Raw genomic sequence first — 12088 nt, 5'->3', positions numbered from 1 at the left:
AAATGTAATAGAAATTAAAGAAGAAATCACAGCTTAGTAGGATGAAATACAGTAAACAAAAAAAAAAACTGTATGAGTAATTCATCATTTCACCTAGGTATATTGATAGAGGGAAGTTATTTTGGGATATATAAGAGAATATAATGACCAGATGTGTCTAGATGGGAATATAATGGAAGCTTTCCTGACATGACATTGATGAAGAAGAAATAACCAGTTGAGAGTGGGCAGGAAAGAAATTTTCATTTCAGTAGAGGAGTGGGGAAAAGGACCTCAAAGTGAGAAAAATATGGTGTATTCTAAGAACTGAAATAAAACCACAGAGTGGATGCTTATAGAAACTGAGGGTGGTGTGGATCAAGAAAGGCTACAGAGGGGGCAAGAGGCCACTTACTGTGGCCTGGAGTCCACACTCAGGATTTGAGACTTCAGTTCTACCGGAAACTGAAAGCTATTCAGATATTTAGTTTCAGGCAGATATTTAAAGCAAACTTGTATTTTAAATAGTAAATCTGTCCATGAAAACCAACCAGCTGAAGGGGATGGAGAGCAAATATGAGACCTGTGCAGAGGCCACAGCCCCCATTTTGGTGACCAGCGATGGCAGGTTGAGTGTGACACTCTAAGGTGACAAAGTCAGCAGGGATTGGAGAAGAACTATCTAAAGGAAATATTAGAAAAGCATCAAGAATTCTCACACAAACAACAGGACACAGTTCTGGTGCCATTTCCTAAACTCTTTCCTAAACACATGTTCAAAGACATGTGGCTAGAGAGAGCGATCATGAAATAAATGCCTCGAAATTTTTGTTTTGTTTGATTTTTGAGACAGGCCCTCTCTATGTAGACCTGCGTGTCTTGGAACTCATTGTGTAGACCAAGCTGGCCTTCCTTTGGACTTTAGATGGACTTCAAAATTGCTTGTGACTTCCATGTTGAACTGGCGGCTAGAAAATGTATTGTTTGGAGTGTTGCTAACGGCAGTGGGAAAGATTCATTTGAAGGATACTGTTCAGAGCAAGGACGGTGGCGGCAAATGCCTGGTCACATGACTTTTCTACAACAACGTTAAGTTATGAGGTACAGGAAAAGGCAGGTGAAGGAATTACGAGTATTTACAATGTGGTGATGACGGGAAGTGGAATTTGGGAGGGCGCTGAAGCCAAAGTGGAAGAGGTAGGAAGAAAGCAAGGGTCCCGGGGGACTGAGCAGCACTTGCAGTGGACTTAGTGTCCGTTTCGGTGGCTTCTGTGACAGATAACTGCAATGTCCCAGCTTAAAGCAGCAGAAATGATCTTCATGCATAGTTCTTAAGACAGAGGGGTTGGTGCAGCTCTGGAGGTAGAACGCACTCTCTGCATCTCCCACTTTGGTGGTGACAGCCTTCTTCGGCTTGTCACTCCAGCCTGCCTGTCCTCACAGTGATGTGCCGTCTACAGCCTGCGCTCAGTCTCTCCTGGGTGAACACGTGACTCATTTAGGGTTCATCTGGACAGGCTGACTGTCCTCATCTCAAGAGTGTTCATTAAAACTGTTACAGGATAGCGTTCTCAGGATTCAGGCACCAGACCCGATATGAGGGTTAACATTCAGCCTGCTACAGAGTAGTTGAATGCAGCAAAGATGGAAGGGTGTCGTCACGGAGTTGGGCTTTTACATGGTACAGATTGTAAAAGGGTCACTTTTGGAAGTGACATGGTTTCAGATGGCGGTAATCAGGAACAGGACCGTGAGCTTGGTATTTAAGGGACACTGAGTAATTCTCTAGCAATAGGACACTGTGGGGGTCAACAAAGACCCGGAACCCACAATAGGTAGAAGGCAATTGCTAAAATCTTTAGAGACTGGGGAAAAGTGATTCGATGACACTGTGAGAGATGCGGTCAGGGGCGGAATTAAACAATAAAAATGGAAGGTGGATTCCCTGGAAGCTGATTTGAACCTACGCCATCCTCCTTAGCTCTCCACACTGCTTACCCCGTTTTAACTTAGAAAATGACCACATTGTGAAGGGAGCGCTAACTCGCTGGTGTGCCTCCAAGTACACGGTTTTAATTTTAAATGCTTAGGTTTGTTTTATTTCATGTGTGTGTGTGTGTGCATATGTGTGTGAAGGTACAGGCACATGCGTGTGCCGGTGCCTATGGAGGCCAGAAGAGGTCATGAGATCTCATGCAGTTCTACTTAAAGGTAGTTGAGTGAATAGGGATGGGAGCTGGGCTGTGAACTCAGGTCCTCGGGACTGAGTGGCAAGTGCTCCTAACTGCTGTACCTTGGCTCCAGCCTGAGGTACATTATTTTACACGCATCGTTGCGCAAACTTCGTGTTTCAGGCTAAACTTTTGAACTTTGTTCATTTTGTCTTTCTTTGGCTGATCTCAGAATTGCAAGGCTGGTGAACATGAATCACTGCTGAAAGCTTTACTGTTCAAAGTCCCTCTCCCAATAGCACACCAGCAAACCATGAATCATTAGCACAAAAGCCCTGTCCAGTCCCTTCCTTTGCACCCTGTGATTTCTGCTAGACATATTGTCCTCTGGGTAGCAGCTCTGTCCAGAGCTTAGACTGCACGGAGGAAATAGCTTACCCAGTTTGTCCCTCAAGCCCTTATCTGGCCAGCTCTCCTCTTTCCCTACTGAGCTTTGACACTGAGCTCAGCCAGGCTCGTAGTACTTGCCAGGCACATTCAGCGAGTAGGAATCACTTACACAGACCTGATTAGTAACCTGGAGCCGGGGTCAGTGGAACAAACGGATGCAGCTCCTACATTTCCCGCACGAGAGGAAGGAGTTCTAAGGCTAGTGAATGGTCAGGAAGCACCAAGAACCCCAGATCTCGGTTACTGCATAACGCTGTAGACATGGTTTCTCTGCAGTCTGTGGGACCTCAGTTTTGAGTACCAGAACCCTCAGAACTCTGGAGTTAGGAGGTTTCCTCTATGATCTGTCTGTACATTGGAAACATCCCACTTGGAGGTCACACAGCACCCCAATACCACGCTCCACTCTCCAGCTACACCCCAGGTGAAGGCACGGTGCTGTGGAATTCTAATGTTGGGATTAGCCTAAACCTCAGAGGTGGTCTAAAGGATGTCCAATGTCTGCATTAGAAAGCACAGAGAAACAGGTAAATTTGATTTTAATGTATTGTTTAAGGTAATATACCCAACATAATGTCGGTTCACCATTTTCCCAATTCAAAAATTATGAAAGTTATTTTTCCAAGCTTTTCTTCAAAATCTGGCCTGTAGTTAATGCTTAAGAGTATACCTCCAGAGGGGAAACCGTGGTCAGGTTGTAATGTAGGAGAGAATAATAAATAAAAAAGTTAATTACAAAAAGTGAAACGATGTTAACCAGGAATATTTTAACATACACATGCATACACACACACACACACACACACACACACACACACACACACACTCATGCACACACACCTATCATGGGAAGCACACTCATTACTTGTAGAGAAGTAGCTGGAAGCCTAGAACTCATGGTGAATCAGTGGCTGAAGGCTTGAGAACGCTGCTAAGGTGAATGGAAGCTTCTCTGTGTGGCCACCCTGTGGCAGGCAAGCGGCCTCGCACAGGGAGCCATCTCACTGAAGTGTGTTCTGTGCTGTGAAGCTCACTGTTGCTTGGGGGGTCCTTTGGTCCTTTGACATAAAAACGTTTACCAGTCTGACCTGTAATTCCAGGGAGTAAGGGCTGAACATGGTCTGTGTACTGGTCTGAGACAGTGGCAAAGCAGAAGCCAGAGGGGCCCTTCAAGGCTGTCTAAGGTTTTATCCTCAGCCTTTATCCTTCTTTCAGCAGTCCCTTAGGCAGTCCCTTAACTGGACTAGCTACTTACGCCGTGACCTTCCACCCAGTGTCTCTGTTCTCCCCTTACAGAACACACAGCTCCAATAGCCCTTTGGGTTTTTTTTTTTTTTTTTTGTATATTTTCTTTTTCTTTTTTATTTTATTTTTATTTTTAGTTACAATTTGTTAACTCTGTGTCCCAGCTGTATCCCGCTCCCTCATTCCCTCCCCCTCCCCAACTCCCTCCCTGGTCTCCTCCCTGCCCCTTTCCAAGTCCACTGATAGGGGAGGACCTCCTCCCCTTTCATTTGACCCTGTTTTATCAGGTATCTTCAAGGCTGGCTGCAAAGTCCTCCTCTGTGGCCTAACAGGACTGCTCCTCCCCTGGGGGGGGGGGAGGACAAAGAGCCTGCCCTTGAGATCCTGTTAGAAATAGTCCTTGTTCCCCTTGCCTTGGAAATAACCCAGATGTCCCTCAACGGAGGAATGGATACAGAAATTGTGGTATTTTTACACAATGGAATACTACTCAGCAATCAAAAGGGAGGAAATCATGAAATTTGCTGGCAAATGGTGGGATCTAGAAAAGATCATTCTGAGTGAAGTATCCCAGAAGGAGAAAGACAAACTTGGTATATACTCACTTATATAGACCTACAAGATATGATAAACATAATGAAATCTACACACCTAAAGAAGATAATCAAGTAAGTGGACATGGGTGAAGATGATCAATCCTCATTTAGAAAGACAAATGGGATGTGCATTGAATGTATGACAGGAGTCTACCGCAAAAGGCATCTGAAAGACTCTATCTAGCAGTGTATCAAAGTAGATACTAAGACTCGTAGCCCTTTGGGTTTTGAAACAGGTCTTCCCAGTTCTTCCTGAGATTTTTTTTTTCCCTCCATGTTGGAATGCCCTTAATTTAAAGCACATCCAACTAGTGATCCCATACAAATTGAGGTGCTTCTTTCCTTTAAAATTCATTTTTGTTTTAAATTGCATCCTGCAAGCAGGCAGCAAGAATGCCAGCTGAATAAACTAAATTGAAATGTGTAACTGGAAGGGATGGAAACAATGGACACTGTTGTGACTATTTGATCACTTCTCCAGCACAGAACTTTCCCAGGGCTCAGCTTATCACCTGATCTTTCTCTGAAGCCAGATATAGCTAGTGACTGTGTGCTGACGTATCTGTCCTGAACTTACAGAATTACTGAAGGGACGACAACAACAACAAATCATAAGATGGTCTCTTCAGTGTCTGATATGTGAGAACAAGCTGTTTGTTATTTTGACAGATGCTGGAGCCACCCAGTTTCTAGCACCAGGATACACAGCGACCCACAGTGGTTTCTTTTTTGTCATGTCATAGAGTACAGCACACTGTGCATGTCCTGGACATATTTGTAGACATGTTTACATGGCTGTATGCTAAGTGAAAGCAGGAGCAGGGAGCAGTATGGAAGGGCCCTTCATCTGACCATTTTTCAGGTGAGCAATCTCTCTGTCAGCCATGATGTCAAGGGCAGAGGCTAAAACTTGTAAAGTCTTGACTGGGCAGAGGAAGAAGAGATGAATTCAAACTGAGCTGATGGCTTAGAAGAGTTTTGCACTTAAAAAGTCAATGCAGCAGAGAGCAAACTCTACAGTTGTTCAAAAGCAGCACACACTTTGATATGGGTTGGAGATGTCTACTAAGGAGACGTTCTTTTGTAGCTTACATCAAAGGTCGGGGAGGAGGCTCAAAGGTTGTTGGGACTCTACTCTTGGGATAATGTTTTTCATTTTTAAACTTTTAAGTTTGAAATAATTCCAGACTTGCAGAAAAGTTGCCCTCAAAAGCAAAACATAAAATGTAGAGAGAAATCCTGTTTACTTTCCAGACCCAGTTTCCCTGGTCACTATTTTATATAACCATTGTATTACTATCAAAACTTGGAGTGAAGAGTGATACAGTGATATTAACTCATCCAGGGATCTTATTCAGATCCCGTCAACTTTTCTTTTAATGTCTCTTCTGATTCCAGCTTTCTCCGAGTTGTTCCTCTCTGAATATCTTCTCATCTCTGTGGTCTGTAGTCTTTTACTGTTTTCTATGGCTCTGATAGCACTGGAGGATAGTGACAACTCCAGCCTTCTATTGTCCAGATGGAGAAGGCTCCCAGAACACTTGCTGAAAGATAATAGTAAAATTCTCCATGTATCTGTCTGGTATTCTTCACACACTAATGAATATGTACAAGTATTTAAATGTCTTCTGTGAAGGTATTCTGTGACTGTGCAACTCTAATTCCCCTCATTATGCCATGATGTTGACTGTAGAGTTTGTCCTGCAGTTTCTGTAGCCTGTTTCTCTGTGCTTCTCTAAATTTCTCTGAATTTGTTTTGCTGTGTGGTTTCTCATCCATCACTATTTATTTAATTGTTCATATTGTTTCAGACTTGGTCTTGAGGGCTTCCTTCAGGTTCTTCTTGCATCCTTGAGCTGTCTTGCAAGTTTCTTTCCTTATCTTCTGATTACACAAGATGTTTTGGCTCTGCCCCTCTCCAATCAGCTAATCTTGAAATCAACCATTTCTTCAACTGCTCTAGTCTGTGTGAGGGGAGACTGATATCCAGAAATGAAGGTTCAGGGGATGGGGAGATGGCTCAGTTGTTAAGAGCTTCAGGGGATGGAGAGACGGCTCAGTGGTTAAGAGCACTGGCTGCTCTTGCAGAGGACCAATGCTTGTTTCCCAGCACCAATATGGCTGCTCGCAACTATGTATACCTCCAGTTCTAGGGGACACAACAGTCTTATTTTTTTTTTACCTCCACAGATGCTAAACATGCATGCAGTGCTCATAAATGCATGCAGGAGTCCACACATACACATCAAATAAAACTTACAATAGGTGCAACCATAGTTTTATGCAACCAAGTAACAGCAGAAGGCATTAACCTTCAAAGGACAGCTTTGCGTAATACAAAAGAAGCCTTCACTCTCCTTACCATCCAGGTGAAAAAGGCAGACGTGGTAAGGTAATGGTGAAGGCCACATGTGAAGAGCATCAAGCCTCTGCTCTTCTTTTAAGACTAGCCTGGAGCCCACAGGATAATAAAGAGTGTTTCCATAACAAAATGGATAGATTTTGGTGCACATTTTCTAAACTCAGTTACAACAAGCACAACAAAGCTTTGTTCTTTTTCTCCTCAAACCTAACTGAGTAACCACTGTTTCTGACCCAGTACCTGGGATATACTGATGGGTAATGTGCCCACTCTCCCTGTGTGGGGTAGAGACTATAGAATGACAGACATGAGAACCGCTGCAGCTCAGAGACCAAAGCCTGGGAAGCTGCTTATCAAGTACCTTGAGTAGATAATGAAGCCAGATACAAGCCATTTTATATTTTAAATTATACTCTTATTTACTTCGTGTGCATGTTGTACGTACGCGTATGTTTGGGGTGCATGAGTGGAGGTCAGAGGACACCTTGGGAGTGTAATTTCTCTCCCTCCACCACATAGGTCCTAGGGATTGATCTCAGTTCTTCAAGTGTGGTGGCAGAAGCCTTAGCCCACTGAGCAATCTTTCTGGTCCTATAAATCACTTTTAACTGTAATTTTGCTCACTTAATGGCAAATGCCATCACCATGGCATGGTACGAACATTGCAGTGGAAATAACTGTGCTGTTTATAGATGTTTAGGGCAGAGCATTTTTGGCTCCTGCTTACTGAAGCTCCTCCTCACAGGAGCAGGTACTCTCTGGATCAAAAGCAAGTAGTCAGTGCTGCCAAGGCCATGTTCTCCTTGGTTGAGAAGCCACATTGAGGCTCATGGACACTAAGACTTCCTGCAGTTCACTATGAGAAGCAAAGAGGAGCAATTAAAAATAATTAAAAGTCATGCTATTCCCAAGCTTTAGGAAGTATAAAATTGTAGCAGATGATTTTAGCAGAAGATTAATTGCATTTTGTGACATGCCAAACACCCCTGTTGCATTCTGTAAGAACATCTAGGATTGTGCCCCGCAACAGCAGCACTTTATTAATTTCATATCTTTGGTTGGGATGGAATTTTTATTTTTTTCTTGACTTTGATAAATGAGCTCATTGTACAATAAACAAGAGGGAAAGAAACCATTACCTCATTTATACCCAATTGATGCCATTTAATTTCCAGGTTAACGACGAACATGCCCTTTATCAAGGGTTCTAGTATTAGGAAAGCTAGAGCCCCTCCTTGATAGCTTTGAAAAAGGAGCTCTGGGCTGCTGTAACAGAGCACCACATGCTGGGTGGCTTTAAGCAGTACAGATGTATTCTCATTAGTGCAGGGGCAGGGCCCAGCTGCTTCTGCAGCTGCACGGAAGGCATTTTCTTCCTGTCTGGCTTCTGGTGGCTCCAGATTTTCTTGGGCTTGTTGAAGGCATCCCCACAATCCTGCTACCACCATCGAATGGCCTTTCCCTCATGCTTCTTACTGTTTCCTTGTGTCCTTTCTTCTCCTTCCTTCCTTCCTTCCTTCCTTCCTTCCTTCCTTCCTTCCTTCCTTCCTTCCTCCTTCCTTCCTTTTTTTTTCTTTCTTTCCTCCTCTTCCCCCTTCATTTGAGATAGGATCTTACTGTATCCATGGCTGGCCTGGAACCCACTATGTAGACCAGGCTGACCTTGAACTCATAGACAACAACCTTCCTCTACCTCCAGATTGGGATTAAAGGTGTGCATGCACCACCAGGCCCAGCTGTGCCTTTTCTTTTGTAAAGACGCCAGTCATCATCCCAAGGCATAACCTATATCTAGGGTTGTATCATTGTATAATATAATGTTATATTATATAGGAGTGCATCACTATATAGTATGATAGTATGTCATATAGTGTTATATCTCATCATTATGAGGTCCTGAACTTTAAGTGCAAACACCGTTTCCAAGTCAGGCAACGTGCATAGCTTTTCCAGACAGACATAAAGCAATATATATTCATCCAAGATAGAAAGAAAAGCACTTCAAGAAAAGAGTCTGAAAGATCCCTGGAGGGTATCTTCCGTCTGAGAGACCCCTGCCCAAGGATCAACGAGTCCAGGCGTTCGGATGCAATCAGCAAGAGGCTTTTATTTTGATACACGGGTACCCGGGGCAGCAGAGTCATTCGGAGGACCTGCTGCGCCCCCTGGGTGGAAAGCTGGGGTTTTTATAGGGTTTTAGAGCAGAAGCGCTGGTACAGAAGCGAGAGGCATGGTTACGGGGGGGCTGATTGGTACGTTTACATGAGACTACGATTTGCGTCAAAGTTTGGCAGGGACACCAAGATTCCAGGAACTGGGTGGTCGAAACAGTCATGATGACCCCCTTAACTTGGCCCGCCACCTGTTGTTTTCCTTAGGACCCTTATCTTAACTGGAACAGTCTCACAGATATCCATGAGGGTGATTAATACAAACTGTTTTTAGCTCCACTGGGGCAGCCTGACCGCAGATATCCCAAGTGGATGACACAGCTGGGTTTCTTAGTAATTTTTTTAGTTTTCCATTTAGCCTTCAGAGTTTTATAAAACAGTGGTGTCCCACAATATGGCGTTAGCTATGTTTAACTTAGGGTGAGGCTGGGGTCTTTCAAGTCTAAGTTCAGCTTTGTGAACAAGGAGTGCGCTGGGGTGACAGGAGCATGGGTGACTCACAGGCGGTTGTGTCCCTGAGAACTGACCCATCCCAGCTCGTCACCTATAGTGATGTCTGAGGAAGGGGAAGGCCTGGTTGGCCTGGGCACCCTTCCTTCTCCCTTTGCACAGGAATGCGGATAGCTGTTGTCTCCCTGTAAGGCTCTGCTGGGTTGCCCACACCCGCTTTGCTTCGAGTAACACCTGAAGGAAGCAGCTCTCATGCAGTCATGCCCGTAGGCATTGGGGCTCAGGATTTTAGTGGATCTATTTGGCGGGGACTTTTGAAAGTGGCTCCTCGGGACTACTGGAAGCTGGAGAACTTGCTCGCAAGAGCAGAATGGGCTGGTGACAGAGAGTGTGCACAAGAGAAGAGGGGCCGAACACACAGCTGAAGTCTGGTCGATGAGGGGGAACATGGCCACATGCAGCTGACTAGGGCTTTTAAAGTGGACAGAGAGGAGGATGAGTTTAGAAAGTGAGGAGGCTCAAACGGAAAAGCTCAAGATGTCAGTCTGCTTCCCGGAACCCCTGAGCCCAACAGCTCTCGCAGGCAAGTTTGACTATGACTTTTGAAGCTGGAGGTGGTAGGTGATAGGGTGAATGAAAAAGGATATGGCGGGTCACAAAGTCTGGCTGGAAGAGGGAGCTAAGGATGATTGTAGCAGAGAGAGGAAGCCCACACCTACTCTTTCTGTATCTGCACTGTGGCAAACTGAGAACTGCAGAGCCAGAGGGGAGGAAAGGGGCAGAGTTCCTAGGGCTGTCGGAGACTGGGGAGGGCTGTCAAACGGTGGCACCACAGTGCAAGTCCAAACAGAAGCACGGTGAAGGGGACAGTAACAAGAGCTCATGAGTCATCTTGGTGACTGCTGTGATCTTATGTAGACCCAAATGAAAACAGTAAGTAATGGGGACAGCGAAAAGGCAGGGCTATGGCCTCGTATTCATTGTCAAAGCTGGCAAAGGGTAAATGAGTGTGATTCTAGGGCTAAGAGGCAGGCTGAACTCTCCCAGTATTACAACATGGCTTCTGGCCACATCAAGAAACTACCATAGAGGTGTTGGGTAGTTATGAGTAACAAGGAAGCTAAGGAAAAAGAGGAGAAGAAAAATTGAAGCAGATACTAAGACTCACAGCCAAACTTTGGGCAGAGTGCAGGCAATCTTATGGAAGAAGGGGGAGATGAAAGACCCAGAGGGGACAGGGGTTCCACAAGAAGAACGACAAAGCTAAAATATCTGAGCCCTGCAGAGATTGATGCACCAACCAAGGACCATCATGGAAGAGGACCTAGACCTCTTCCTCAGATGTAGCCATAGGCAGCTCAGCCTCTAGTAAGGGAAGCAGGGGCTATTTCTGACATGAACTCAGTTGTCTGCTCTTTGATCGCTTCCCCCTGGTGAGGTGGCCTTGTCAGGCCACAGAGGAAGAGGATCCAGGCAGTCCAGATGAGACTTGATAAGCTAGGGTCAGATGGCAGGGGAGGAGAACTCCCCATTCCAGTGAACTAGGGGAGGGGGGTAGGAGAGAAGAAAAAGAGGGTAGGACCAGGGGGAGATGAGGGAGGAGGCTACAATCATGATATAAAATGAATAAATTGTAAAAAATAAAAAATTAAATAAAATGAAAAAAAAAGAACAATATTTCTTAATAAAATTGAGGGATAGAAATGATGGAAGAATGCTTGAATTCCTCAATAAAGGCCAATCTCAGGAGTGTAGGGTGTAGATCTACAATCTGGTGGAATGAATGGAGAACAGTGGGGACAGGATGATGAGGTGGGGAAGGGCATCACTTAAGCTTAAAGAAAGAAATTAGGGATGCAGGCAAATCATGCCTGTGCCTAAAAGCATTCCCTAGGCCTGAATCCGTCCATCTACTCTAAGGAGCCACTCAGGCTGGAGGAGTATGGCAGGGACAGGGCAGGAGGAATGTGGAGAAGGCCGACTCGGCTCTGTGGTCAGCAGCGAGGCGATGGCGGGACGTTAGTTCACAGCACAGTCGCATCAGACATGCCTTACCATCCCTGACAGATGATGATTTAAATACACCCTCATCACCTGGGAAGTTCAGCTGCGAAAACCACGGTTACAATGGACAGAAGCCGTGAATAAAAGTTAAATCATTTCTAGCATCTTAAGGTAGATCACTTGTGAGTGGGAGCTTCCTTTCCAGTACTTGGGGTGCTGTGGGATGCATCTAGAAAATTTGCTACTGTGGAAGATGAAGATTGCTTAAATTGAATGGGGCTGGGGCGGTGGAGAGTATGTGGCTTTTCTCCTTGATAAATTGCCATAACACTATCCCTCAGGCGGCTGAGGGAGTTTCTTTTCTTTAGATATCATTAAGTGCCTGTCTCTGACTCCCTTCTAGCCTTTGAGTTCTTACAAATGTAAGAAATTGTGAAAGACTTTGCTCTATCATTTCTAGGCCAGTCCCTCCCTCCCTCCCTTTCTTCCTCCTTCCTTTTTTTTCCTTTTCTCCTTCATTTCGTTCCTTGCCACATAACCCAGGCTGGCCTAAACCACAGAATCCTCCTACTACATCCTCCATGCTAGGACTATGGCTGTGCACCGCCACACCTAGCTTCTGTATAACTTAAAAATGAAGTCATGTTTAAAGTGAAAGCT

This window comes from Psammomys obesus, unplaced genomic scaffold, assembly GCF_907164565.1.
Source record: "Psammomys obesus unplaced genomic scaffold, mPsaObe1.curated_primary_1811, whole genome shotgun sequence".
Classification (NCBI taxonomy): Eukaryota; Metazoa; Chordata; class Mammalia; order Rodentia; family Muridae; genus Psammomys; species Psammomys obesus.
Note: the sequence above shows the minus strand (reverse complement) of the source record.